Consider the following 26205-nt stretch of genomic DNA (forward strand, 5'->3'; position numbering starts at 1 on the left):
ACAGTTAAAAAATAAGATGCATATGTCCATTTTACCCATGCAGATGTGCTGCTCATAAAACATGCGACTCGGTTACTATTCAATGACAGCTTGTCTTCTTATTTAAAATATACTGGTATCTTGCAGCTAGCTTTTAGTAAGCAATGCTGCTGTCAGTAACCAACCAACAGACCTCATCATACAGGCTGAATTTAGTAATAATTATTGCATTCCTCCTTTCAGAAAGACAACAGAAAGGAATCTCAAATGTGGAGAATAAGTTCAATATGGTGAGACTATACTCAGAATGTACACTGTGTCCCAGGGAATCAAGCAAATCAAAGCTTTAAAGAAGGACAACTACTAAACTAATACCTGACACTTGTAGAATACACATATTTCTCAAAAGATGCTAATAACAGATCTGGAATGAGAGTTTGTAACAAGAAATTAGCAAAGTAACCCAACATCGAAACACTAAAATATCTAATACTGTATGTGGATAGCTTAACAAAAGGATAAAGAAAATAAACGTATCAGAATAGTTTTAATAAAGAAAAATTAATTTATTTTAAAGCAACAAGTACAGTTTTGAAGACACTTTGGAAATATTTCTAACAGGTGAGGATTTGACCAGATATGCTTTCCATCTGGCAAACAGATCTTGCAATAGATTGGATATAAGGAAGAAATTCTTTCCTGTTAGGGTGCTGAGGCACTGGAATGGGTTGCCCTGGGAGGTTGTGAATGCTCCATCCTTGGTAGTGTTCAAGGTCAGGCTGGATAAAGCCCTGGGTGGTATGGTTTAGTGTGAAATGTCCCTGCCCATGGCAGGGGGGTTGGAACTAGATGATCTTAAAGGTCCTTTCCAACCCTAACTGTTCTATGATTCTATGATTCTAAAAATTTTGCTCAAGAAAAGACTGTGTACAAATCTGTTTCTCCTTGTTTAGAAATTTCTAAGTGATCTTCTGAGAATAGTGAAAGAAATAATTGGATGCCATTGGAAATATACCTGTTCATGAATTTGAAATAAATTTACTTCATACATGTACCAGGGACCCATACTCACAAAGAGAACACAAACACCGGAACACTTGAATTTCAATAAAGTTGTAAGAAACAGTTCTTGAATACGATGTCCTGTCGTGCTCTTACATACACCATCATGAAGCAACAAAGCATGACACAAGGGCTATCAAAGGACACATATTGCAACAATTAGCCGCAATACTAAGATCTCTTTCTGTATAAGGATCTCCTCAACTCACCTGCAGCAAATTTATCAACCTGATGATCCCTGTTTTCTAGGTCATAATATCAGTAAAATCATATTGATGTTCTTGACAGTGACAAGCAGTTTCTTATGAACAGTTTTACCATTTCTCCTTTTTTCTGACCTTTACATTTTAGAAAACATTCACAATACATAGCAAAGCTATAATCAGTAATAATAACCAAAAATACAGGAAAGATCTTGTGGTACTATGCTAAAGAAAGACTGATTTCAACAGATACTCTTTTTACCTTCATACAGAGGAACAACTCTGCTGAGGTGTGCAGTGTGATATTTAGGCCCATTTATTAATTTGTATTTTGCATGAGGGAATTTAGTAACTAGCTGTGAAATATATCTGCATTGAAATGTTACATTTGCTAGATACAGGCAGTCTCTTTACAGCTATTTATAGAGAACATAATTCTAATAATTTCATTTGCCTTTAACTCACTGTGAGGTATCCTTATGTCATTTATACAGGAGAAGGTCATTCAGACTCAAATGTTTTATATGGAACTTCTGTGTTTCTGTGTTCTGGGTCAGCTGGCCACATGCTTGCAGGTTGGTACAACTCAGTGTGCAAATACTGTTTACTGTGACCATCAAAATTCAGCAAAAAGAACTAAAATCCTAAATCTAGGAAATCAAGGTCACCTTATTACAGTTAAAGCAATGGAAAACTCCTGGTAAATGCAGCATGCAATGAAAATTCATATCACGATATTTTCATTTCCTTACAGGCATGAAGAAAGGGCTTTGTGCACTACATTTCACTGTCATTCTACCAAATTTCAAACACTGCAAGCAGATCAGTGATCACAATTGCTTCAATACTTTTCTATCTACTGTATAGAATTATGGCTCTCTCTTTCCCCACAGTACAGACAAAGAAAAATTACTATTTCACCTCACAGAAACAGTCTTAATTTACTACTCAAATATTACAGAAAAGGTACAAAATCACCCCACAGGACAGGTGATGAATACTTTATTTCTAGCAGTAGTTTGTTCCTTTATACCTTTTAGCACATGGCCGATTTCTAATGCTTTAGTTCTTCCAAGAGAATTGAGCATAGTTTCAACCATGTAAGAAAGAATTTAAGTCTTGTAATTTATAAACATACACTCAGTGTAAAATCCAGACAAAATCAACTCATCTATAGTTTCTTAACAGTATAAGCCTACTCTTGCATTTTTTTTATAGGTGATTCTTTTTAGTCCCTCTCCACACAGAGGTTTCATAATCATAACTGTTTCTGCCTTCATGTCTGGACTCTGATAAACAGATTGTACTTACTTTTATTTCATCTATCTCTTTGATGGTATGTGTTAATAGCTCGGCACTAAAACTGCTTCTAGCCATAAACGTGTATGAGCCACCGTCATTTATCATGCCTTATTGGCACTTCTGTAGTTGACATTAAAAGAAAAAAAAAAAAAAATAATAAAATCACAAAGCCCAGACAATCTGAATTGAATTCATAATCTACTTTGGCAGGAGTCTCAGAACAACATGCTTATGATTTAAAAAAGAATACAGCAACAGTTACCATATTGGCTAACATGCCTCAGACACAAACCCATTAAATCTAAATGGATGACCTAGCGTGAAGTGAAATAAAAGAGCCATCAGTACTTGTTCGAAGATGATTTATACATCTGCCATTTATTCTCAGATACATCTTTGTCAATACCAATTTCTCACTTAATGTGCTAAATTGCAAACACCACGTTTGAATTTGCAGTGACTGATTTTTTTCTTTTTTTTTTTTAAAGAGATTTAATTGTGGCAAGAATGTGTTTCCATGATTCAGACCAGCCATCTAGAGTATTCTATTCATATAGGATAATCTGTTTCAGTTGGAAGGGACCTACCAAGGATCATCTGATCCAGAATGATGCATGATTATGAAATCCATAAGGCATCCCATAATGCCACAACTACTGGTTAAAAAGGTGGTTCATTTCTTAGCATGCCTAAACTTACTACATAAGACATGCATCAGACACCAAGCAACAAAATGTAAAACCAGATCAACCCACCATTCAGAATTTAGAAGCTTCTTGGACAAAAATCAAGAAATTTAATACTGTTTTAAGAATTTAATAAAAGAAAGTGTAGTTCTGTGTAATCCATAGTTAAAATGTATTTTAAGGGTGGCACATCATGCCCTGCCCAGATTACCCCAAGCTGTTTACAGCCTCATTGCTCCAGATGTGGAAGGCAGCTGCACTCTAATGGGAGAAGCATATACTTGGCAGTGCAACTGAAGGGGTCAGAGAAATAAGCACTAATTTAGTCTCAGTTTAAAAGACAACACATGAATCAAAAAACACGGATAAAATCTTCAGTACCAGGATAAACTGGTTGGTCACTTCTTAAAATGATTAGTGTGAGTCTGCATGGCAAGCACTGAAGAACAGTTTTCCTGTGAAAAGGCATGATCTTGAGTATCACCTAGAAAGTTTTTTGAACAAATTGTATCCACAATGTCTTTGATTTTATTTTAACCCTGTTTTCATTGATCTGTGCAACTGATATTTCAGAGCAATGTTAAAAAGCCATTTGCATGTGGGCTGAACAACAGAAGCTCTCTGCAAGCTTTCTATTTAAAAACTCACAGAAGCCTTAAAAAATAATCACAAAGTTCAGCATAGAGAGCTCATACCTAAGTCCTTATTTACATCCCCACGCAACTGCCTGGGACAAATACAAGGTGATACAGAAAATGGGATACAAATTAAACACTTCCATATTTTTGTCATTCTTTTCAGCTCTGTACAGGAAACATGACAATGTTTGGAAGGAGCTTCCAGGTGCTGGGTAGCAAAGTAGATTCCAGTGAAATATTACATGAGTATAACTTAGAGCTCTTAAGGTTACTTTCAGTGGAGATGAAGAACTAATTTAATGTCTGGAACTTAAATAAAAAGTTGTTGACAATTCCAAATTCTAATGCATGTTTATCTAAATTTAAACTTACTAATTATATAGCGATTTGAAGGGATCCTTAAGCTGCACTTTCAAATCCTCTTAAACCACAATACAAAGCTATGCTCATATTTAAAGAGCAAATATATATATATATATATAGAGAGAGAGAGAGAGGGAGAGAGAAGCAGGTATCTGGATGCTTTCTGCACTTTTGGATTTCCAATTAAGCTTTTTTTAAATGTGAGACATCTATGAAGAACAATAAAATCTATCGCAGTTAGAACAAGCAATAACTCTCTATGTCCTGCTAGTTCATAACTAAGGATTATTTTTTGTTTTTACACCCAGAGAAGTCCTGTCATATCTCGTGTATTTGTCATTCTTAGCTCTAATTTGGGCACATTAAAAGATATCATTTAGTGAAAGCTATTGCAATAGAATCATAGAACAGTTCTGGTTGGAAGGGACTCTAGTCCAATCCCCCTGCAACAAGCAGGCACATCTTCAACAAGACCAGGTTGCTGAGATCTGTCAGATCAGCTGCTAAATTATATCAGTGTGTCATTAAAACATAATCTTTATGTTTTACCAGATATTTTAAGCTGATTTCTGGAAAATTTAAGCTTAATCTGGGATCATGGAACTGGCCTAAGACTAGCACTTTGAATCCCATTAACAGAGCTAATTGAGATTTCACCATCACAAAATTAATAAAATTTAAGAGAAATTGTATCTATCTTTCAAAAATTTGTATTTTTTTTTTTTTTGTTGTTAAACGCCTTACATATAAAGAAATAGCAGAAGAATCTGGGAATAAACTATGTGCTTTTCAGGGATGAGTTATTATCATCCTTAGGGAAAAGGACTTCAGTTAGACTTTTTTTTGGAAGGCCTCACAGCTGAAAGATGTATGAGATGCACAGATTGCTAACCACAGCTGGAGCAAAAGTGTGAGCGCAACAACAAAAATTTAGCTAAGGCAGCCATTTGCTTCTTTAAGAAAAATGTAAAGTAACAGGACTTCAGAAGTGGTTATTATTCCAAAGTAAGTTTTTCCAAGTGGATATGATCAGAATCAAGCAAAAACTCTCAGAGCCTCATCCAGTTCTGAACCTGGGCTGGAGACTACATGTGCAATTGTTCCACTGCTACTTCAACCAGGGAGAAAGCAGCATTTGACAGACTCCAAGGGCTTTGGGATGACAGTGAAGTAACTGCATTCACTCAAGCTCTAAGCATCTAAGATGGTTTTACTTCATGTAAAATATGCCGTTATCAACCACTTTTTTTTTTTTTTTTTTTGCAAATCTCCCCATAAGCTGGCTATGATTAAATGCATGAGACCCTTAGGCAAAGACACCACTTTAGAGTTTGAGGTACTTATCAAAATAGTCAGTATTACGGTTCTGTCCACAGTATAACAATTTTCTTGAGGAAAACAGTATATCTGAATATTCAGCTGATTTTATTAAATCAGTTCTCCTAGGCCATGCTCACATCCTTTGGGGCGTTTGATTTTCATGAACATTAGAATGACTAACTTATTGGCATGCACATTTGTGCAAAGTTAATTTCAAAGTACTATGCACCAGTATTTGCAAAAGGGAAGTAAAATCCACACACGAAAGTATTTGTGCTGGAAGGGCTTACTGCTGTGGGACTTATCTGATTTACCACAAAATCCCAACCTCCAGCACTCAATACCTAGTCAACAACTCATGATCTCTGGAGAGTTCAAAATTCTTTCAAAAACTCTATATTTTTTAAACTTTAATAATTGGGTTTAAATAAAAATAAAAATCCGCTCATAAACAACAACCACAAAAAGAGACGTAGATTTATATTAACTACTTAACTCTGTTAAACTTAAATTACAATTTTTGTAAATACCAGTTTCCATTGAGAATCACATCTGTAGATGTCTACTGGGCAGGGGGTTTCCTGTTTACTTTTTGCATGGGAACATTACAAATCCAACGTTAGTTCCAATGCCGGCTTTGAACACACTTTATCCTTCTTTCCTTCCATATCAACCCCCTTAGAACCATATTAATATTTCCCCTCCAGAGGAGTGAAATAACAGGTGATAGCTATGGAAAATACAGATTTATTCAATTTATCGAGTGAATCATTGCTTCTCTGGTTCATTAAACTTCTCGGTAAGAAAATTCAAATTCATATAAATTTTTCTCCATTTTCAAGTACACATTCCAGTTGTGTTGCTCACCTACTTTCAAGATAAAAGATGAATTAAAGCATTAATCTATGCAATCATCTTCTAAGGGAAGTAATGACAGTTTCATACAAAATTCACTGTATAATGCTGTAATCACATTTTGTAGAACTTCTCACAAAATCACATTGAGCTGAGGAAGAAATAGAGCCTCAACAGCTGTCCTTATAGGGCTTTGCTATTATTTTCTGAGTTGCAGTTGCTAAACTACATTGAAAACAGTTCCTTGCTTATAGTTCCACTTCAGAAATATATTTAGATTCCACCAGCTGTTGACACTGTCAGGAAACATGCAGAGTAAAAATAAAACAATTGAGTTAGAGAGCTCAAAACGAAGTTTTAGCAAGTCTTCATATTCCTACATGAAAATGCTTCTGCTTTACTTTTTGCTGTGGGATTTGTAGGAAAGGAAGGAAACAGCATATTAAATTCTGCTTCCTTGCTTTTCTATGACCCATGGAAAAGCAGACTTTATTTTCTTTTATTTTTATAACAAAAGAGTTACATAAGAAATTAACTTGGGTACATTGTTTGGAACCAAATCACCATACCAAATATTAGAGATATGAACATTCATGTATTATGATATGTTGCCATTACTACTACTACTGAAGAATAAAGAATTAAAAACTTCAGGAAAGAACTAGGCTTAAAACTCTCGTAAAATCTGCACGGAAAGAAGTGCTAGGGAAATCCCAGTATTTGGCTTCTCCTGAATCAAGAAGGCATATAAAATAGAGACTCTGAAAGTAACCTGGACAGCTCGTTAGAAGAATGCCTCCAGCACTCCTGTGCTGTTCTGTCTCTGTAAAATCTTGCACTCATGCACAGCAAGCACCTCAGAAAGCAGCATGTCAGTGGAATTATTGGGTAGGCAGAAACCTCGCCTGAGGAGAATTGTACCCTTTTTTATTCTTTTTTGAATGCAATGTGCAGGGCTCACAAAAAATAGACCTGAAGAAAGAAGAGATGCTAACCTGTAAAAATGTGAAAGAAAATAAAAGGTGCTCTGGGAGACAGCACAAAACACTGAATGTGCAGAAGATTTCTTATTCATATACACGAACGTGGCTACATTATACTTCCTTCACACGCGACTATTCCACTTCTCCCTGTACTCAACAGACAGGCAATCTCTTGGGAATCCTCCCACCGCGAGCTTGTAAGGGACATTATAAGTTTTCTGACCTTTACACTGCTCTGCTTAAGGGTCTTAACATCACAATTACCAGATCTTTAGCCAAGAACTGGAGGCTGCCAGTCAAAGCTAGTTAATGCCACTCCATCCAGCCAGGTCAACATGGAATATTAATAGATCTTTAATTTGCAGGCCAAACACAGACATCAGGGCAAAGCCAAACACTGTTTCCAATATAATATGGCATTACATAGCAAACTGTTCTCCCAAGTTTAAATTTTACATTCGATTTTATTGGAATCTAATTTATTAAGAGTTATCAATTTACAAAGGTTTAAGAACTGATGAAAATATCTTTTCAGGCCAAAATTTAAATATACTTAACAAAAGGAGCAATTTTCATTTTGAAATTTGCAAAGAGTTTATTTCATATGAATGAAGCCTGACTTGCCCAGTCTATTTATTTGCCCACATAAATGCATCTGTGCTAAATCCAATGTATCACTTATACTAACTTCCAGCTACAGTTAAGGTCAGTTTGTCATTACAGCAGTAGATTGGGAAAGGGAGTTGGAGGGAGACAGATAATTAGCCTTTCTCCCCTCCTATTCTGTCCTTCTGATTTGCATCTTTTTCTCCCTTGGACCTCCCCCCTGCTTCTCACCCTGGCAGACAGCCTCACCATGTGAGCTCTCCTGACACGGCACAGCGAGAAGCTCCAGCACTGAATGTGTTCTCACTGGGGTCATGTCCTTCCCTTCTCACCATTACAAGCATTTTAAGTGATGCTCATAATATTTAAATTGTATTTCTTGTAAATGTAAAAATGTTCATATTTTTGCTTTGGGAAAAAGGTATTTGTATTAAAAGAAAGGTTTTGTCATTTCAAAATTTGTCAAAATGGAAAAGGAAAGAAGTTGATTACGATACATTTACTCCCATTGTATACAAAAATAACTGTCTTTTGGCTGATTATCTATCTTTGGCCATTTTAAGAAAGGTCCTGCCTTGAAACACTGACTTTGACCTCACAAGTTTATTAACCTACTGCTGTTTTGTGAACAATAAGGCAAATGTTAGCTGGAAGCAGCAGTTCTCTTGCCAGATAGGTATGTGCTGAAAAGTGGAGTTCAACGTCCATTCTGTGTCCATATAGATGCTGAAAGAACTGAGACAAAGAAGCACACCCCTTAGGGCACTAATCTAAAAATTAGATACAAACAGTTTAAGCCTGCATGCTACAGTTTTTCCTCACAGTGACTGTAACCTTCAATGAACTGAGTTTTGATTACTTGTGACCCTGGGAATCTCTGGGTCAGAAGACTGGAGGAGAACAGAAAATGCTGCTTGATGAAAATTCAGATAGTGGATGTTGTATAAAGCTACAGTTGATATCTATTGACATACTGGTGTTTGGAAGCTTTGCAAAGATTAGGCCATACCTGGCCCTTGAGCCTGTGGCAACATCAATGGATGTTCGCAAAGATTCCTGCCTTTAGCGTTGTCATCCTTTATCTTAGTAAACATCAAAATCTGAGCACAAAAGACAGAAAATGAGCTATCGATTTTCCAGTATTGTCTTAACCTGCAGCTTAATTGAAGGTCAGTATATGTATTCCTGTCAAAGACAGACTTTTGCTATTCACTGGGGGTGTCTGACACAAAACTCTCTTCAAGAGGAGAGCACAGATACTCTTTAGGCAGTCCACAAAGGGAGAACACACAACCCAACACTTTCAAACATTCTCTAAGGAAAATTGAGGCATGGAAAAGACAAACTACAAAGTAATTGGATTAGATACCAAAAGCTTTACAGAGAAGAAGGGGGGGATAGGGACTAAGAAAGAAAGGGAGGGACAGAAAGAGGAGAAAAGGGACAGAAAGAAATTAGTGTTTGTCATTATAAACCAACAAAGGGCCTCTTCAGAGAAGCTAGATGATTGCCTCTCTCAGTGTTCTCCCTCTCACTGAGGGATGCAAAACTGAATTCCCCTTTTCCTAACACTGTGAAATAGCAGTCGTGCATGAAAGTACCTTGTTTTATTAGAAGACAAATGTAGTATGACAGTAAACCAGAAATTGTCAGATAATAGAGGAAAGAAAATCTGCATCTTTCCCTTATTTTCTGTTCTCACTCTTGCTTTGTCATCCTTCACCATCCTCCTCTCAGGAAGTATCAGATTTTGCTCTTTAATGTCATCCAAGGAACTTGTAAAGATTATTTCCTAAAAAAAAAAAAAAAAAAAAAAAAAAGGAAAAAAAGAGAAAGAAAAAAAGACAACAGAAGAGCAGATGCTTCTATTTCCATCCAAGCTCCTCAGATGGTGACAGTCATCCTAAAATGCTAAAATGTTTTGGTAAAATCAGAGAGTCCTGCAAAAACACTTAATTTCTGCCAGTATAAGACTTTCTGAATGAGCTTTAGACTGTTGGAGGATGACTTGCATGATCACAAGGATACTGAGCAAAATTAACATTGTCATGCACATTTAATTCACAAGAATTTTGCTGTTGGAAGAGTATAAAGATACCTGACATAGCTAGAATTTTTAAACATGGATTACTTGGTGGCGGATGAAGTGACTGCATTTTTTTAACTGTTATTTGCTCCAGAATGAATGTGTGCAAGAGCATATAAAGCTGGTTGCTACTAGCTGTTCATATTTGAATTTTCAAACCTTTTGTGCTAGGGTGTAAAAAACTAAGTTGAAATAAATGGATAAGGTAAACCTAATCACAGCCACTGAGTAAAAAAATCATAGTGGTCTAAAAGTGTTCCCTAGGGAAACTCAGCTCTCAAGTCCTGGAAGGATACAAAGATTCACAATTTTTTTAGAGAGCTAGGTATTTTTAAATAGCAGTGTTCCATGGCCATACGGAGACAACATAAAAGGCAGATGTTTTATTCAGCAAGCAAGAATTCTTTTATCATATCATGACTTTATTAAAGTCACACTTCTCATTTGACCTCCAACCATCTTTGGACCTTTCCTGGCTCAGTTTTTTGAATAAAGATTGAATGGCTGGCATACATCTTTCATAATGCAGTTATCATATTGAGTTTGTCATTGTACATTCTGATACTGAATTCCTGCTATCATTTATGATAGGTAGCATATGTTTTTGGATGCTTAGTAACTAATAAATCTGTTTCTTATTTAAAAAAAAAAAAAAAGTATGTACTGGTCTTTTTTCAGAAGGCCTCCAAGTACGTGGATTTTCATCCAAACCAGTCAGAGCTAGACCTATGATATACATCAGGAATCTGGGGTTTCTAGCACATTATCTTGTGCTCAAGACTACTGCAATAAAGCATGCACAATGATGCGGAACAGTACAAAAGCTACAGTAGCAGGTGGATGAGATTGGAGCATTACTCACAAACAGCAAAACTTATGAGTCAGCTCTGGTGAGCATCCTAAATGAGTGCCAGTAAAACTTTCTGTATGGCACCGTGTACACTACACATCTTCATACTACAAGAAAATGTTTTATAACATACAAAAAAGTATTTTATGACCATTCAAACTGATTTAAATCTCTTAACTTATTGTGCCTATAAATGGAAGATACAATTACCACAAATGAGTAAATGAATACAAGGGATCAAGAAAAATTTCAATGTATTCTCTTAAGGGATAACAAAACAAATTTCAGACATAAATGAATAAGCAGAAAGGATAAGGTTCCATTAAGGTTCCATTTCTGTAATTCAAAACCAGAGGAACAGTGGAATGGAGCTGAGGATATTAAAAAGACTATTTTAAAATACAGACGCCTCAAAGAGTACAAATAGGAAAGTATTAATACCATTGCAAAATACAGTCAAATGAAGTTGGTCTGGAACATGGTGATCTGGAAAACAGAGTCTGCTAAATTAGTGATGATTAGAAATCTTTGTCCTGTTCATCCCAGAAAAATACAGGCTTCACAAAGGTGGGATTCTTACAGGTTCAGGAGGGTCAGAGACACCACAGAATTAAACATGAGAAGAATTAGGGCATTGCGAGAAGAGCAAGTAGATATAAACCAGAAATCTCCAAGACACTAGAAGGTTCCCAAGCAAAGAAAGGGAGTTCTTCAGTAACTTAGTAATGATTTATGCGTTCATGATTTTAGTCTAGACATTCCAATGATCCTGTTAAGTCAATATAGTCTAACAAGTCCATTGAAATTAAAAAATGGGATCAGTACTAAAAAAGCTCAATTATCAAAGGCTAACAGACAGTGATTTTATGAAACCAAAAGTAATACAAAATGTTTTGTTTCTCACCAAGTATGGAAAATACTTTATGAGCATAAAAAAGAAGAAAATGTCTTCTAAAAAGTAAAATCCTGAACAATACAGGCAACATCAACAAACCCCAAAGCCAAACACAACGTAACACCCAAACCTGCTTTTGGATACTGTTGAATTGTGTATGTTTTAAACAGAAAAGAGAATCTAACTTTCTTCCAGCTTTCTTCCAAAGTCTCGGAAACCTTATCACACTAAAAAAAGTATCAATGAATAGAGAGAACAGAAACCATCCTGAAAGTTTGCTATTATGCCTCTACACAAATATACAGTGAGAAAAGAAAGCACTTGCCTCTATTTCTGGAGAAGGTAGAAATGAAGGCAGTATTTTAACCAGGGAATCTTTTTGCTTGTACCATTTCCACCATCTCCATACAGACACATTTTCCTACCTTAATGGCTGTTTCTTTTTTTATTTTTGTTTAATTCTTTATAGGTCACACACCATACACAATTTTGAAAACAAAAATGACCACCATGGGCTTTGAATGTGTTTATGTGAATGCGTTAGCACACACATTATCTATTGCTTTAACAGTTATCATGCTCATTATTATCCTTGTTCCTAAAAAAGTTCTATGAGAGGTGTTGTTTTAAATACTAAGATCCAAATCCTACTGCCAGGAAGATGCAATAAATTATTAGAAGTCATTAATTTGTACTCTGTTTATCCTATCTGTATCTTTGCTGTTCTTCGCGTAAGGTAGCTGCCCATTCTATATATATGACTGTTTCTTTACACTTTCTCATTCCAAAGAAGAAAAATGTTTTTCTTAGTTTAGTTTTAAATGAGTGCACTACTTCAGAAAGCATTTCTAGTCCAACATACTGGACTAGATGTTAACAGAGTTTCTCAGACAATCTTCAGAAAAGAGCATTGTATAATCAGATTATTTGATTTCAGAGCATGTCTCAAAAACAGTATATACAGTACCTGATATCTGTAAGACCCATAGCTTCAAGGGTCAAAACTGAGACATGGAAAACTCCTTCCTTTTAAGCAGCAGCTTACACTGAGCACTATGGCATGGAAAAAAGAACATTTGAGAGAGGAAGATACACATGCTGTAAACACACTAAAATCTATTTCAGAAATGTTTTCATGTTTCCTAAATGATTGTCTGTGGTCTGAATTATTTCTGTAGCTGCAAACTGTACTCCTTGGCAAACCACAGCCAACTTCTTTAGATAAAACTAACTAACGCCACAGAAACAAAGCAAACTGGGAACAAAATCCTCCCTAAACACCTGAACACCTTCACAGCTAAAGAAACATGAAGATCTACATGATGCCATAAATTTGCAGCAATTCCTTTCACAGCAGGGTTTCAATACAAATACAAACAGAATACTTCATCTCATGATATTCTCCTGGTGGAATATTCATTCTTCCAGGAAATCTTTTTGTTTCTTTTGAAAAAACTTTTTTTTTTTTCCTCTGGTCCAAATTGTGAATTGTGATTATTAAAGACAGCAGTATGAAATGGCATTGCAGTGGAGACTTAGCTGAATATCTTTCTGGTTATATTTCTAACCCATCACCAACTCTGTAGTTTGGATCTACTACTATACATATAGCACTACAGTGTCATTCTCTTTGGAGACTTCAGTCGCATAAAAGATTGCCTGCATTTTCTTTCAGGCTCACAACTCTACAGTAATTTGTGACAGCAAGGATTAACCCATAGCATGTATTTTCTGAGTTATCATAATTATCAATGTTTTTCTGCTGTCCAGAGAGACTTTTTGGCCTCCTTTTTAATTACATTATGCAAACTCAAGATTGGACAGCCAAACCTCAAGTACTTTATTATTAGATTCAGAATAACTAGTTAATATATTTTTAAGAAAGACTGACAAACAGAGAACTGACATATAAACTAGACAACAAAACTGAGAAGCTTAAAAGCATTTATCTCTTCAAGTAAAATACAGATGAGAAACAGAAAGCAAGCTGTCCACCAAGGGGTGGACTTTAATACAAACATACACACTCTCATACAAAGGCTGAAACTCAAGACTTACAGACTGATAGCCACACTAGAACACAAGTATATGATTTAGTGAAGAACCAAAGCACTAACTCAATTTTTTTTGGTCCTTCTACCACTTTTGAAATCATTCTGTTGCAGCATTATAAAATCCTGCTGACATGTCATACCTTCACAGTGGGAGTCTGGTTTTTTTTCTTTTTAATTACTAGGAAGCTGGAAAAGACTCGACTTCCCAAGAGGAAAAGGACTTGAAACTCAGCCAACCATCTACAAGTGATCCTACAAAGACAGTACAAGCTACACTTCTATACCATGATCAAAAGCCCGAAAGAAATGACTGAGAATGCACCAGATTTAAAAGTTCCTATTTTCTCTTTTAGACACTGATACAAAAATCATTGATGCAATATTGTGCCTCCAAGATTCTCTGGAAAAAACTTAAATTTAAAGTGGAATTAAATATAAAGTAGAATTCTTATCTTTCATATCTATTTTTTTAGTTAATATTTTAAATTACATTTATACAAGCTTTGACTTTTTCTTTTTTTTTTCTTTTAACCTTTTTCAGGTTATAATCATGGTTTATTTATTTTCTATTTCACCACTCCTCTTTGACTCTCCCTTTCCTAGGTCTAACCCCCTGCCACAGGCAGGGACACCTCCCACCAGATGAGGTCACTCCAAGCCCCATCCAACCTGGCCTTAAACGCTGCCAGGGATGGGGCAGCCACAGCTCCTCTGAGCAACAAGTTCCTGTGCCTCACAACCTTCACAGTAAAGAGGTTCTTCAAAATGTCTATTATTAACCTACCCTCTTTCCATTTAAAGCCACTATCCGTTGTCCATGTCTTAGTAAAAAGTCCTTCTCCACCTTCCTTGTCCTTCTCCAGCCCCTCTTTGCTGGTGAGAACAAGGTCCAGCGCAGCACCTCTCCGCATGGGCTTCACCTCAAGTATCTCAGTTCTCAGTTCTTGAGCAGCTGGGTTTGGCTACAAGTAACAGTCTGGTGCCAATTCACAGCTGTACAAATAGGAGAGTCAGATAAGCTAAATGGAGCGAATGGTGAATGTCTGGTACCTTGTACTCTAAGAAAGAATTTTTAAGAGAATATAATCACAGTATTTGAAACAAATATTGCTTCAAAGTAAAACTAAAATAATTTTCTAGATAATACACTGAATGAAACAAATATATGTTCTACAGTGTTTTATAAAGGGCACATTTTGTCTTAATGGTAAACAAATCTGAGTGTACCGTTATACAGAATAAAAACAGTTCATTGCTGTTAACTCCAACAGCAATTGGGGTGGGAGGTTATAGAAGAGGGGGATTTTTATTATTTGTTTATACAGTCTCATTCCTTGAAACATTTGTTACAGTAAATGTCAGGAGTGCTGTCAATATGCGGATATATTTAACTCCTGTACTCTTTGGTGACTGTCTTCAGGGTTTAGGGGATAAAACTTGGCATTAGTAGTTCTAAAAGGAAAAAAAAAAAAAACCATCAACAACAAAACTTCTTATTTCAAGAAAGAATAGTTGTCAAATAGAGATTTCATCTTAGTTCATATGTGGAAAGCTTAGGAGTTTTCATCATCTGTAGGTGTTTTGGAGCAAGTTCACCAGTAACTCTCTGTACAATCTTCTCAGTCTCTCCCACTAAGCCCCCACAATCTTCTGTTGCACAAACAGAACATAAAATACTGCTGTTAGTTCAGAAGATTGTCTGTACTTTCGAACGCTTCCTAAGTGATATCTCCTCAGTTTTCTGCTCTATTCATTAAAGTCTGTCATATGAATATCACCTTTTTTACTTAGTTAACCAAGGGTTATTTACTATTTCTCAAACTATGATTTTCAGAAAGACTTTTGGTATAAAAACCTCCTATAGGCTTTGTAAACAAATGTAAAACTCATTCTTGGTCTCAAAGCAAGAGTTTGCATTGCCAACAAATATTATACACCCCAAAAGAATATGAAGTGCTGGATGAAATTCAAATTTCAAAGAAATGAATATAGATAAATTCCTTGGATTCAGGAAACATATAAGTTTTAGGACAGCCAAGGCACCAAATAAAAACAAAGTTAAGTATTACCAATGCTGCATCTTCAAATATGGATTTTTTTTCTCAGCTTTTCTTTTCTCATAAATTGTGTCCCTTGTGAAAAACCTTTCCAACCTGCTTCATTTCAGTGTTGAAGTGGTCTTTTTATTTAACTAAGAATTTCCTGCAGAGAAGGACTTGGGGGTGCTGGTCGATGAGAAAATGAACATGAGCCGGCAGTGTGCGCTCGCAGTCCAGAAAGCCAACTGTATCCTGGGCTGCATCAAAAGGAGTGTGACCAGCAGGTCGGAGGAGGTGATCCTGCCCCTCTACTGTGCTCTTGTGAGACCTCACCTGGAGCATTGTGTGCAGTTCTGGTGTCCTCAACATAAAAAGGACATGGAACTGTTGGAACAAGTCCAGAGGAGGCCACAAGGATGATCAGGGGACTGGAGCACCTCCGTATGAAGACAGGCTAAGAAAGTTGGGGCTGTTCAGCCTGGAGAAGAGAAGGCTGCGTGGGGACCTCAGAGCAGCCTTCCAGTATCTGAAGGGGGCCTATAGGGATGTTGGGGAGGGACTCTTTGTCAGGGACTGTAGTGACAGGACAGGGGGTAACGGGTCAAAACTGAAACAGGGGAAGTTTAGATTGGATATCAAGAGGAAATTCTTTCCTGTGAGGGTGGTGAGGCACTGGAATGGGTTGCCCAGGGAGATTGTGAGTGCTCCATCCCTGGCAGTGTTCAAGGCCAGGTTGGATGAAGCCTTGGGTGGGATGGGTTAGTGTGAGGTGTCCCTGTCCATGGCAGGGGGGTTGGAACTGGATGATCTTGAGGTCTTTTCCAACCCTAACTATTCTATGATTTATTTTTTTTTTTTTTTTTGGCTCTTTGGGTTTTCTTGACACATTTCCCTTGAAACCATTTGCATTATTCTATCATACCAATCAGCCCAGTTGTGTTTCATACTGAAATTCTGGAAGAAAAGAAGTCTGAAATGCCAGATCTGGAAGAAACCTCAATAAGATGCTATAGCAGGTTAAACTAACTCTGCTAAACCTTTCCTAGAAATATGACAGGTGTCAGCTACTGAGTTGTAATATTGGCAATAACTAATTTTTGTCCCCATTTAATTGAGAAATACCAAAGAGGGAAAGGGGAAGAGAGAAGATGCTTTGAAATTTCACAGATTTCTTCCCCAGGATTCCTGGTGAGGAGTGTTTTGCTGGTACAGATGCTCAATAAAAAACAGTCCTTTTTCATGGCATTTTAGCTAAATGACAGATGAGATGTGGGTGGAATAAACCCTCAAATGTCCACTGACCATTCATTATTATTCTATCTCAAAGACTCAGAAAAACCTAAAGAAAGTTAAATACATTGAATGCAGTTCAGTTTTGTGACACCAGTAGTACAATGTGCAAAATCACATGGGCTCCTATAGTAGTTTGTATTTTCCCTTTTGTTGTGGTTTAAATTATTCTATTAATTATTTCTGAAGAATTAAAAAGAAACCAGTCTCTGAACCTGGGTGGAAAAAAAAAACATCTTGCTGTGAGAGATTTTTTTTCCATACTGGAGAAGACATTTCACAAAGCAAGGACAGACCAGCCAATACCATGTAACTGAATTATTGCAGTGACTACAACTTATAGGATATATTTCACTCACTGCTGCCTCAAAAATTTTGAGGTATATCAAGCTACAGTTTTAGTGGTGTATGGATTTGAGGGTAATTTTTTTCATGTACTACCCAGAATATATGAAAGAGAGTGCATGTCAAGGTAAACTGAAAGAGTGAAATTAGAGAAGAGACATGTGTACGAACAGAGTTCTTATAAAAACATCTTGATACAATATTTAGCTGAATGCTATGCAAATCAATCATAAATACCTTTTTCACGTATTACATATTTCTCGCGCAATTCAAAACAACCTTTCCGCAAATGTTAACCTTTTCTTCTCGAATTCACTGTAGCTAAAGATTCTTGCCCCCTAGTATGTTTGCATTAGCATAGAGATCAAAATTATAGTTACGTTTTATGTTTTTATTAAAATTGTAACATGTAAAATATATCTCCACAGATAACTTACACCACGACTCCTAACGAGCAAAAATAACTAGAGTTTTTAATGGATATATTCAACTAGCTATTTTTAACTGTTTTTTTGTGCATTGTGTCAATTTTTCCAAAGCTTACTGCTTATTTACAGGTGGTTTCAGCCCTCTGTATTCTGTCTTAAATAAATAAATAAGAAACTGAAACATTATACTTTGAGCCAATGCAATAACAGAAGTAAATGCTTCTGTTCCCTCAGCCTATATTGTACCTCAGTAGCTGATTTTCTCATTTTCCTGTACAGGCATTACAAAGTGATCATCATCAACACTTTCTGCCTGGGGTTTGATTTTTTATTAATAAAGCATAAACAGTAAGTTCCAGCCTGTTGAAATTCGGCTTTTACCCTGCCTTGCAGGTTTATTTACTTCACAGGAAAAAATGTGGGTTTTTTTTGAGAAAGCCAATTCCAAACTACACTTTGGTGGGCAAGAACCATCTGTCCAGTTAACTGTTCCACCTTGACTTCTCTACATATGTCATCATGACCTCCAAAGTTAATCTTTTAAGACATGGTCAAGCCCACTGCTAATACTCACAGCAACACGTAGTCACTCCACTTAACAGAGACTGTCAGAGCTGCAACGCTTTTAATGCCAGACACAAGGTATTAACAATCCTGGGGCAAAGCATTTTGGATTGTGGAGGTGGAACATAAATATAATTAACGCTTAGAGGTCAACACCTTCCTATGACTTTACATTCACACTGCACTGGAATGCCAATGCTCCCCTGCTCCCGTGCACAGTGTATTACAACCCTTTTCCAGTATCAACAACTTTCTGAAATTCACGCTTATGGCCCTCATAGTTGCACCTTAACCACAACATAGTGTATCAGGAAAACATATCACCCATGTGACTAACACATCTGACACCTCTAAAAGCACAGTAACCCTTTCAGACATCAGTATTATCCTAGAGTATAGGAAAAAAAAACAAATAAAGAAAAACTCAAAACCCCTTTTACTGATAAAACCAAAAATACAGCACTCTGTTATTCCAAGTTGATACTGCCTCTGTTCAATAGGTTCAGGGAGGGTAACTTCTAGTACACAGTCTTGCATCTGTATGACCACTATTACAGATAAAAGCTATGTACAAGAAGCAATTCAATGCAGAGTTCATAGAATATCTCTATTCTTAATGTTGATCAACTTTCAGAATGTGACAATTCAATGTTTGCCACACCTATTATTTAACATATTTATGCTTTGAGAAGTGCAGAAGGTCTCTCTATTTTATAGTTATAAGACAAATTCTGAAACCCATTTTCCTTTTTTAGGTAGGTGAAGCTTTTTATTTAATTCTTTGACTTTTACAGAGGGAAAAATTAAAACTAATGAAAAATATTTTCCCAAGGGCACTAAATGCAATAATCTGTAGCTATGAAGCTTCGTGACAGTTCTTGTGATTTAAAGTAAACAGAATCTATTGATACTCTTAAGACTTTTGGCAGCCAACAGACCTTCCTGAGCTTTGCACAACTGTAACAACTGCGTTTGAAGCAACATCTCTCCTTAGAGTCAGATGGATCCCTGCCCAGGCTGCCCCCTCAGCTGATTCACTGGAAGAGAAAGTGGAGGAGGAAAAGTACATCTGTTTTTCTTCATAGAAGTTGTAGTCCTAGTCCCAGATTTTATCTACATCTATCATTTACCTGTAAAAAGGCCAAGGAAAATAAGCTTGGAATTATGCATTATTATGCAGGGGCAGAGATGATTTTGGTAGCTCATGTACCTCCTCTTGTAGCTGTGCTACACTGTGATTTGTGGCACACTGATTGCTTTCTGACTGGCTCAAATCCCACATTCAGGTCCTATCGTCCCTTCTACAATCTCCCTTGAGGCTTCTTAACAGGTTACAGTATCAAAGTTATTGAGGAAAAAAACTTTTCCCCTCAAAAAAAAGCTGTTATTTCCTCCTCCTCCAACACTGCTTAGTTCACTACACAGGAAACTGGGAAAGCAAAATTAATTCTAATATGTAACTGCCTGCAGTTCAGAACCTGCCCATCCCTGGAGCAGCATAACTCTCCCATCAAGCATAGGGAAGATATCCAAGGAGAGATAGCTCTTAAGTATGTTCACAAGCCATCTGTGAATATTTTAAAGTGTGTTCCAAAGCACATGAGAGACTATGGCATCATTTGGCATGTAAGCGAAATGCGTCGTACATGGCTGGGTGCAAATAAATATCTTCTGCAGGGAGGTTAGTAGTAATCTCCACATTTCTTTCGAGCATTATTTTACCTTTCCAAACTGTGACTGGCAACTATCAGACTGTATAACTCCACATTTGTTGATGATTATTTTATTCCATTATTAGCATCCTATAGAAAGCCAAACCTTTCAGAGGCTTTCTTAGAAGCAAAGCCAGCAGGGCCCATGCTGATGCTGAAGCTTTCCTCTCTCCATCCTCCATGTAAAGAAATAATGCATTTGGAGGCAAAGAAAAAAAACCCAAAGCTACTATGGAACATACTCCTAAGACTAGAAACTTCTGTTTGAACGAACTGCTTTCTTTAGAAACTATGACAAATTGATTTCTTTAAATAAAGGTTTATTTTAAAGGAGGTCCTCTTATATTCATTGGGAGTAAACTCTTATGGTAACAGCCTGTTTTTCGCAGTTAATTGCTGCTTGTCTCCTTGGATATCATCATTTGCATAATTGTGATTCTTTTCAATAAAAAGGGATTATATAATCTTGGAGAAGCAAACATCATAAAATTTAAATTTACATGAAATTAAAGGAATAAATGTTCCACAGTAACAGTGCTATTAACTTCCGCTAAAGAATAAAGTCTTAGATATTATAAAGTCAACGTATTTATAGAAAATCACTTGGGCTACGCTGCTTCTCAAATGTCACGCAAAATTAAAACATCAGACCACACTTTGAAGCAACATTACTGAAATAAATATTGATGCCAACTTTAAATGTTTGTAATAAGGACATAAGGTTCTACTGAGGTCAGTTTCATATTTCTGATTTAGAAAATTTGTATCCCTTCTAAGCGTAAAATAAGCAATTGTGCTGCAGTTTTATAAATAAGACTAGATTTCAAGGTATATGCAATAGTAAGTTTTCCATGCCTCCAGTAGACACACTTGTATAACCCAAGTTATACAAGTTGCAGTGAGACTCTCAGGTTACAGCAGTGTTTTTCCTTCCAGGGTAACTGGGCCATTTATCCCTTCCTTTTTTACGTATGGATTAATTACTTGTGTTTGTTCTTATTGCCACTAACATTTGAAAACGCCGAGAGCCCATGGCAGCTAATCTAATTAAGAAAGTGCTTTGCAAGCTGAAGAACAAAATCAAATTTGTTCAAAGGTCTGACATTGAAGCGCTACCAACTTAAATTCTCTAACGTTAACTGCCAGTGAATTCTTAAAGAATTCTTCCACAATATCCTGTGACACAATTCATATCCTAAATTAGGCCAAACTCAGCTTAAAACATGAAACAACCACTCACACCTCATTCCTACCTTGCTTAACACCACCCAACTTGCCTTAAAATTTCTAATTTGTCAAGCCAGCTGTATATTTGATAACTTAAGAGATTTCAATTAAATTCCAGTGATGACCTTGACTATCATTCATCTACGTAACCTCAAATCTCTCAGTATGGAGAACACAGATATGGAATGCAACACAGCACTCAAAGCAACCAGCTCTATTCTAGAAAGAAGTCTCAAACATTGAAGATGATGGAGACACAATTCAAAGCAGAATAGAAAAAAAAAAATTATGAAAATGAGCGCCTGTAACATCTTTGAAGGTCACTAAATTTGCTGCTCTGTTCTGATAAAAAATACTTTCCCCTTAACTTTTCTGTAGCTGAACAGGCATGACTGAAAAATAAGCAAGCTAAATAATCTAGATGTCATCATCACCTGAAGCTGAACAAATAGAAGCCTGTTGCCTCAGTACACCACACAGGTCTTCAGTTAGGCAGGAGTGATAAGAATTCTTCCTAGGAAAAAACTATTACGCACATATCAATGAGTCTTTGCCTTCTGGAATATGTCTTTAGTTAAAGACTGTTCAGAAACATAGATAAAATCACATAGCCTGTGTCATCCACCTTAATACTCAGAAAAGAGCGACTGTATTTTAGTTGGTTCCTCAAATGGCAAAAGGTTTTAACCCAGCAAATCAGAATGTCCCTGCCTGTCCTGCCGTGAGGAAGCTATGAATCCACGTTCACAGCAAACTAAACAATTTTGTCACAAGTCAGTGTATATATTGAAAAAGATAGCCAGAACAATAAATGTATTTATTTTAGGCATGAATCTTGGCTAATGTAACTGGCTGGGAATATAGACAATGCAGAAAAGCAGCCTGCATGTGCTTTGTACTTGCCTTTCTGATTGCAGCCAAATATATTAAATATTCATGCTTAAAAATAAGCATCAAGGGAAAAACTAACTGAAGACTGGGTGGGGAGATCCTTTAAATCACTAATCCAGGAAAAAAAAAAAAGATAATAAAAAATGGTTTCTCATTGAGGCAGAATTTCATATTTAACAAAGCATAACAAGGACAAGGAAGTAATGGGCATTCACACCTTGAGATTTCATTCTAGGATAAGAAAACATTTACAAGCTTGGAAGAGTGACTTCAGATAAAAAAAAGCCAAACAAGTTTATGTTGTTCATTACATTGTATCGGACCTCTGGATGCAAAGTAACTTGCATTTATGAAGTAATAATATACAGTGTGCTGGAAGTGCCTCATGAAAGTTAGTAATCATGGATATATATTCTGCAACGGTCCAAAAACGTCTTGCAAGCTATGCTTACTTTTCAGGAAAGCAATAATACAGGAGACTGTGTACAAAACTGATACGGCATAAAGCGTACATACTTTATATCCTGTAGCTTAAAAAAACAGGATGAGGGCAAATTTCTGGTTTGATTTACTGATGTCACGATTACTCCGTTAAACAGAAATTCTTTAAAAATCAATGCCTTTAGTTTTGAAAGCCTTGGGATGCTGTAAATGTAAAATGCCTTTTTTTTTTTTTTTTTTTTTGTTCTTCAGAACTAGAAAGAAAACCAATCCCCATTGTTGCAAACTGGAGTGTTTTTCTTCATGTTATCTCTAAATCTGAGGTAGGGGGTGGCAGAGAGGGAATGAATAAATGAACAACCCTCCCAGCAAGGCAACCAATGAATCAAGAAAACCACAGTCTTTGGTGAAGTTTAGCTTCAGCTCTGTAACATGTTACACCTCCACATACAACTGTGCATAGCACACTGTTCTTGACAGGAATGGCTGCAGTTTTCTCAGACATGACAGTGAAGTTAACATCTTGGACTACTATCCAGAAAGTAATAATTGTGATAAAGCCACTCAGTGAGAACCCAGGTGTTCTTACCTACATTTCTCTCACAGACAAAGTTCTCCTGAAGACTTCCTTTTGAGTACAGATGGTTGAAATTAAAATAGCTCTGACAGTTCATTTTTAGGGACAGCTGCTTTCTGTCTGGACTGATTTTGCACTTTGCCAAGTACAGATCTGTACCTCACAGAATCCTGACAGACACACTTCACAACCGGTTGCTTCTGGGAGTCATTGATGTACCAATGCATTGCTAAGTTATGCATCACTCTCCACACTGCCTGGCTCAGACAGGGAGCTGCAGCAGAGAAACAGTTATCAAAACCCACACACACAACGTGTTCATCAAAAGATGCGTATCAAAGTGCTTACACAAACAACTTCAGAACATCTACTACAGTATACTACTAAAATATAGTATAACATATAATGATATATACGTATATAATACAATACATTTCTGAGGACTTGAAGTACTTTAATGAAATAATGGAACAAGACAACCCCCGTTTGCTTTCTTTGAGAAAGGACAGCATTTTTTTAGAGAACAGTTGCACAATCTGTAGAGGGAAGGAGCCTTCCAGGTCCTTTCTCTCAGAGGCACCTAAGGTAAGAAATTTTAGTATGCTATCTGAAAACCGCTAGATCCACCATCCAAGAAAAACAAAGGGCTACATTAGAAAGAAATGAAGGAAGGGGAAAACAGAGATCAGAACAGGTCCACATACACAAATTATATCTAGTGGCATTTACTGTGCAAGCTGGCAGTTATGTTTCACATGATACAGCCCTTGGTGTTGACATAATGCTTGCAATCAGAGGATAATAAGAAAAAATATTTTCATGTTATAAATGCAGAAAAAGCCATCTCAGCTGGTAATGAAGTTTCTTTTCCTTATAAAAAGGGAACCATTTTCTCTTAGCTGAAAAGAGTTCAGAAGATCTTCCTAGGTTTATCCATTTTTAAACACACTCGGAATCAATATGCCTGTATAAGGAGATGTAATTTCCCTTTACATTTCAATTTTTCATTTAAATATTTCATATAGAGCTTTATAAAATCATATACCTTAATACAAACCCTGAAAGCTAAGGAAGTTTCAACATTAAAGAACCCGTCTTGTTTCAACTTAAAATAATTGTTTAGTGCATATTCAGCCCAACCTGGCCTCTGTGATCAATTACTGTTGGCAACCCAAAGTAGAGCTCAAATATGTGTCCCCATGCATTTCATTGTATGTTACTATGCAACATAGATCCTCATAAACTATCCACATTATGAAAGATACTGTTTCAAGGAATTATTCCAATCATTTTTTCCTGGAAGAACAGCTGTATAATCAGTATCAAATATGTGTTAACTGTGAGTGAAGAAGCTACAAAAGTTCTGTTATTGCATCCCTAAGAACACACAAGCATTGGATCATATTTCTTACAAGAAAATGCAAAAATAAAAAGGAATTTAGGTGAAGGAAAACACCAAAATAACATCCACACCTTCCCCCACCCCACCCCAGCCACCAGAACCAGCATCATTTTCCAGGATATTTAAACATCCATGGCGTATCAATGCTCTTTAGTCCAGATTCACAAGCTTATGCAAAATATTAACTGTCTATTACACCCAATGTGTGATTTTAAGTCTGGATTAAATAGCTATTAGGAGATAAGAATCGATGTAGAGCATTCAAATGCACAGCAAGCCCATCACTGCATGCAGTCACTACAGACTGCATAGGAGCTGTGTATCTTTGCAACTTCTACAAGTTAAATATAAGTTATTGCTGCCACCAACAGGATGTTCCTCAGTATATTTCATCTTAATATTTCTCAAAATTTGCCTTTCTATACAAATGTCTGTATGCTCGCATTCAGATGTAAGGCTCCTGCTGATGTGATATGCAATTCACAATCAGCACTGAAAAAGCCATATAGGAAATAATTCCATGTTCCCTAGTAATCCTGAAGTGCATTACTTTTCATCCTTATGAAAACAGCCTACAGAAAACTGCCTACTGTCACAGGTTCAAGTCAATTGCTCAAAAAAAAAAAAAAAAAAACCCCAAACAAATATCCCCACCTGAACAACACTGAGAAAGCAAAGACTGCCTGTAAAATGGAAGAAAGGTTCAACCTGGTGAGTACCATAAAAAGAAGCAACAATGCTATCTGAACCTTTTACAGTAGCAACAAAGTCTTCATACAGATAATGCAATCATGCTACTGCTGTGTTTAGCAAAAAACAATTGCAAAGAAAAAGTTTTGGATTAAAAGCATTGTTGATGTACACAAAGGGCTCTTCCTTTTCAAATCCTTCTGGCGATCTGGCCTTGTTCAGCACATACGTGTTTGCTCACCATGAGAGGGGAGAAGAGGAAGAAGAGAGGGAACTATCCCTGCGGCATTTCATGCAGTAGATAGAGGGATGCTTCACAATGACAATGGAGAACATGGACGAGGAGGTGCCCACCAAGCCATAGCATGCAGATCCCGCATTAAAAGGCTTTACAGCTGCTCTGATGCACTGATAAGCATCAGTGTTGGCCAGATGATAGCAAAATCATTGTCTATAAGAACAAAGCTTTCACAAGACTAGCAGATTTATAAACAAATCAATTCTAATCTGTTGAAAGGTCATCTTTCCATTAAGACTGAATAGAAATGAGATTAAATTACATGGCTGGCTACAGACATCTATTGATAGAAAGTTAGGAACTGAGTTGCATAAAAAGAAATGCAGAGTGATTGTCCATGGCTTTGGTCATGAAACACATGAGGCTGGTAGCCACACCTTGGAGAGGCTGAGTTTGAAACACATCTTTATGATGGCTAA

The sequence above is a fragment of the Lathamus discolor genome, chromosome 9 (genome assembly GCF_037157495.1).
Source record: "Lathamus discolor isolate bLatDis1 chromosome 9, bLatDis1.hap1, whole genome shotgun sequence".
Lineage (NCBI taxonomy): Eukaryota > Metazoa > Chordata > Aves > Psittaciformes > Psittacidae > Lathamus > Lathamus discolor.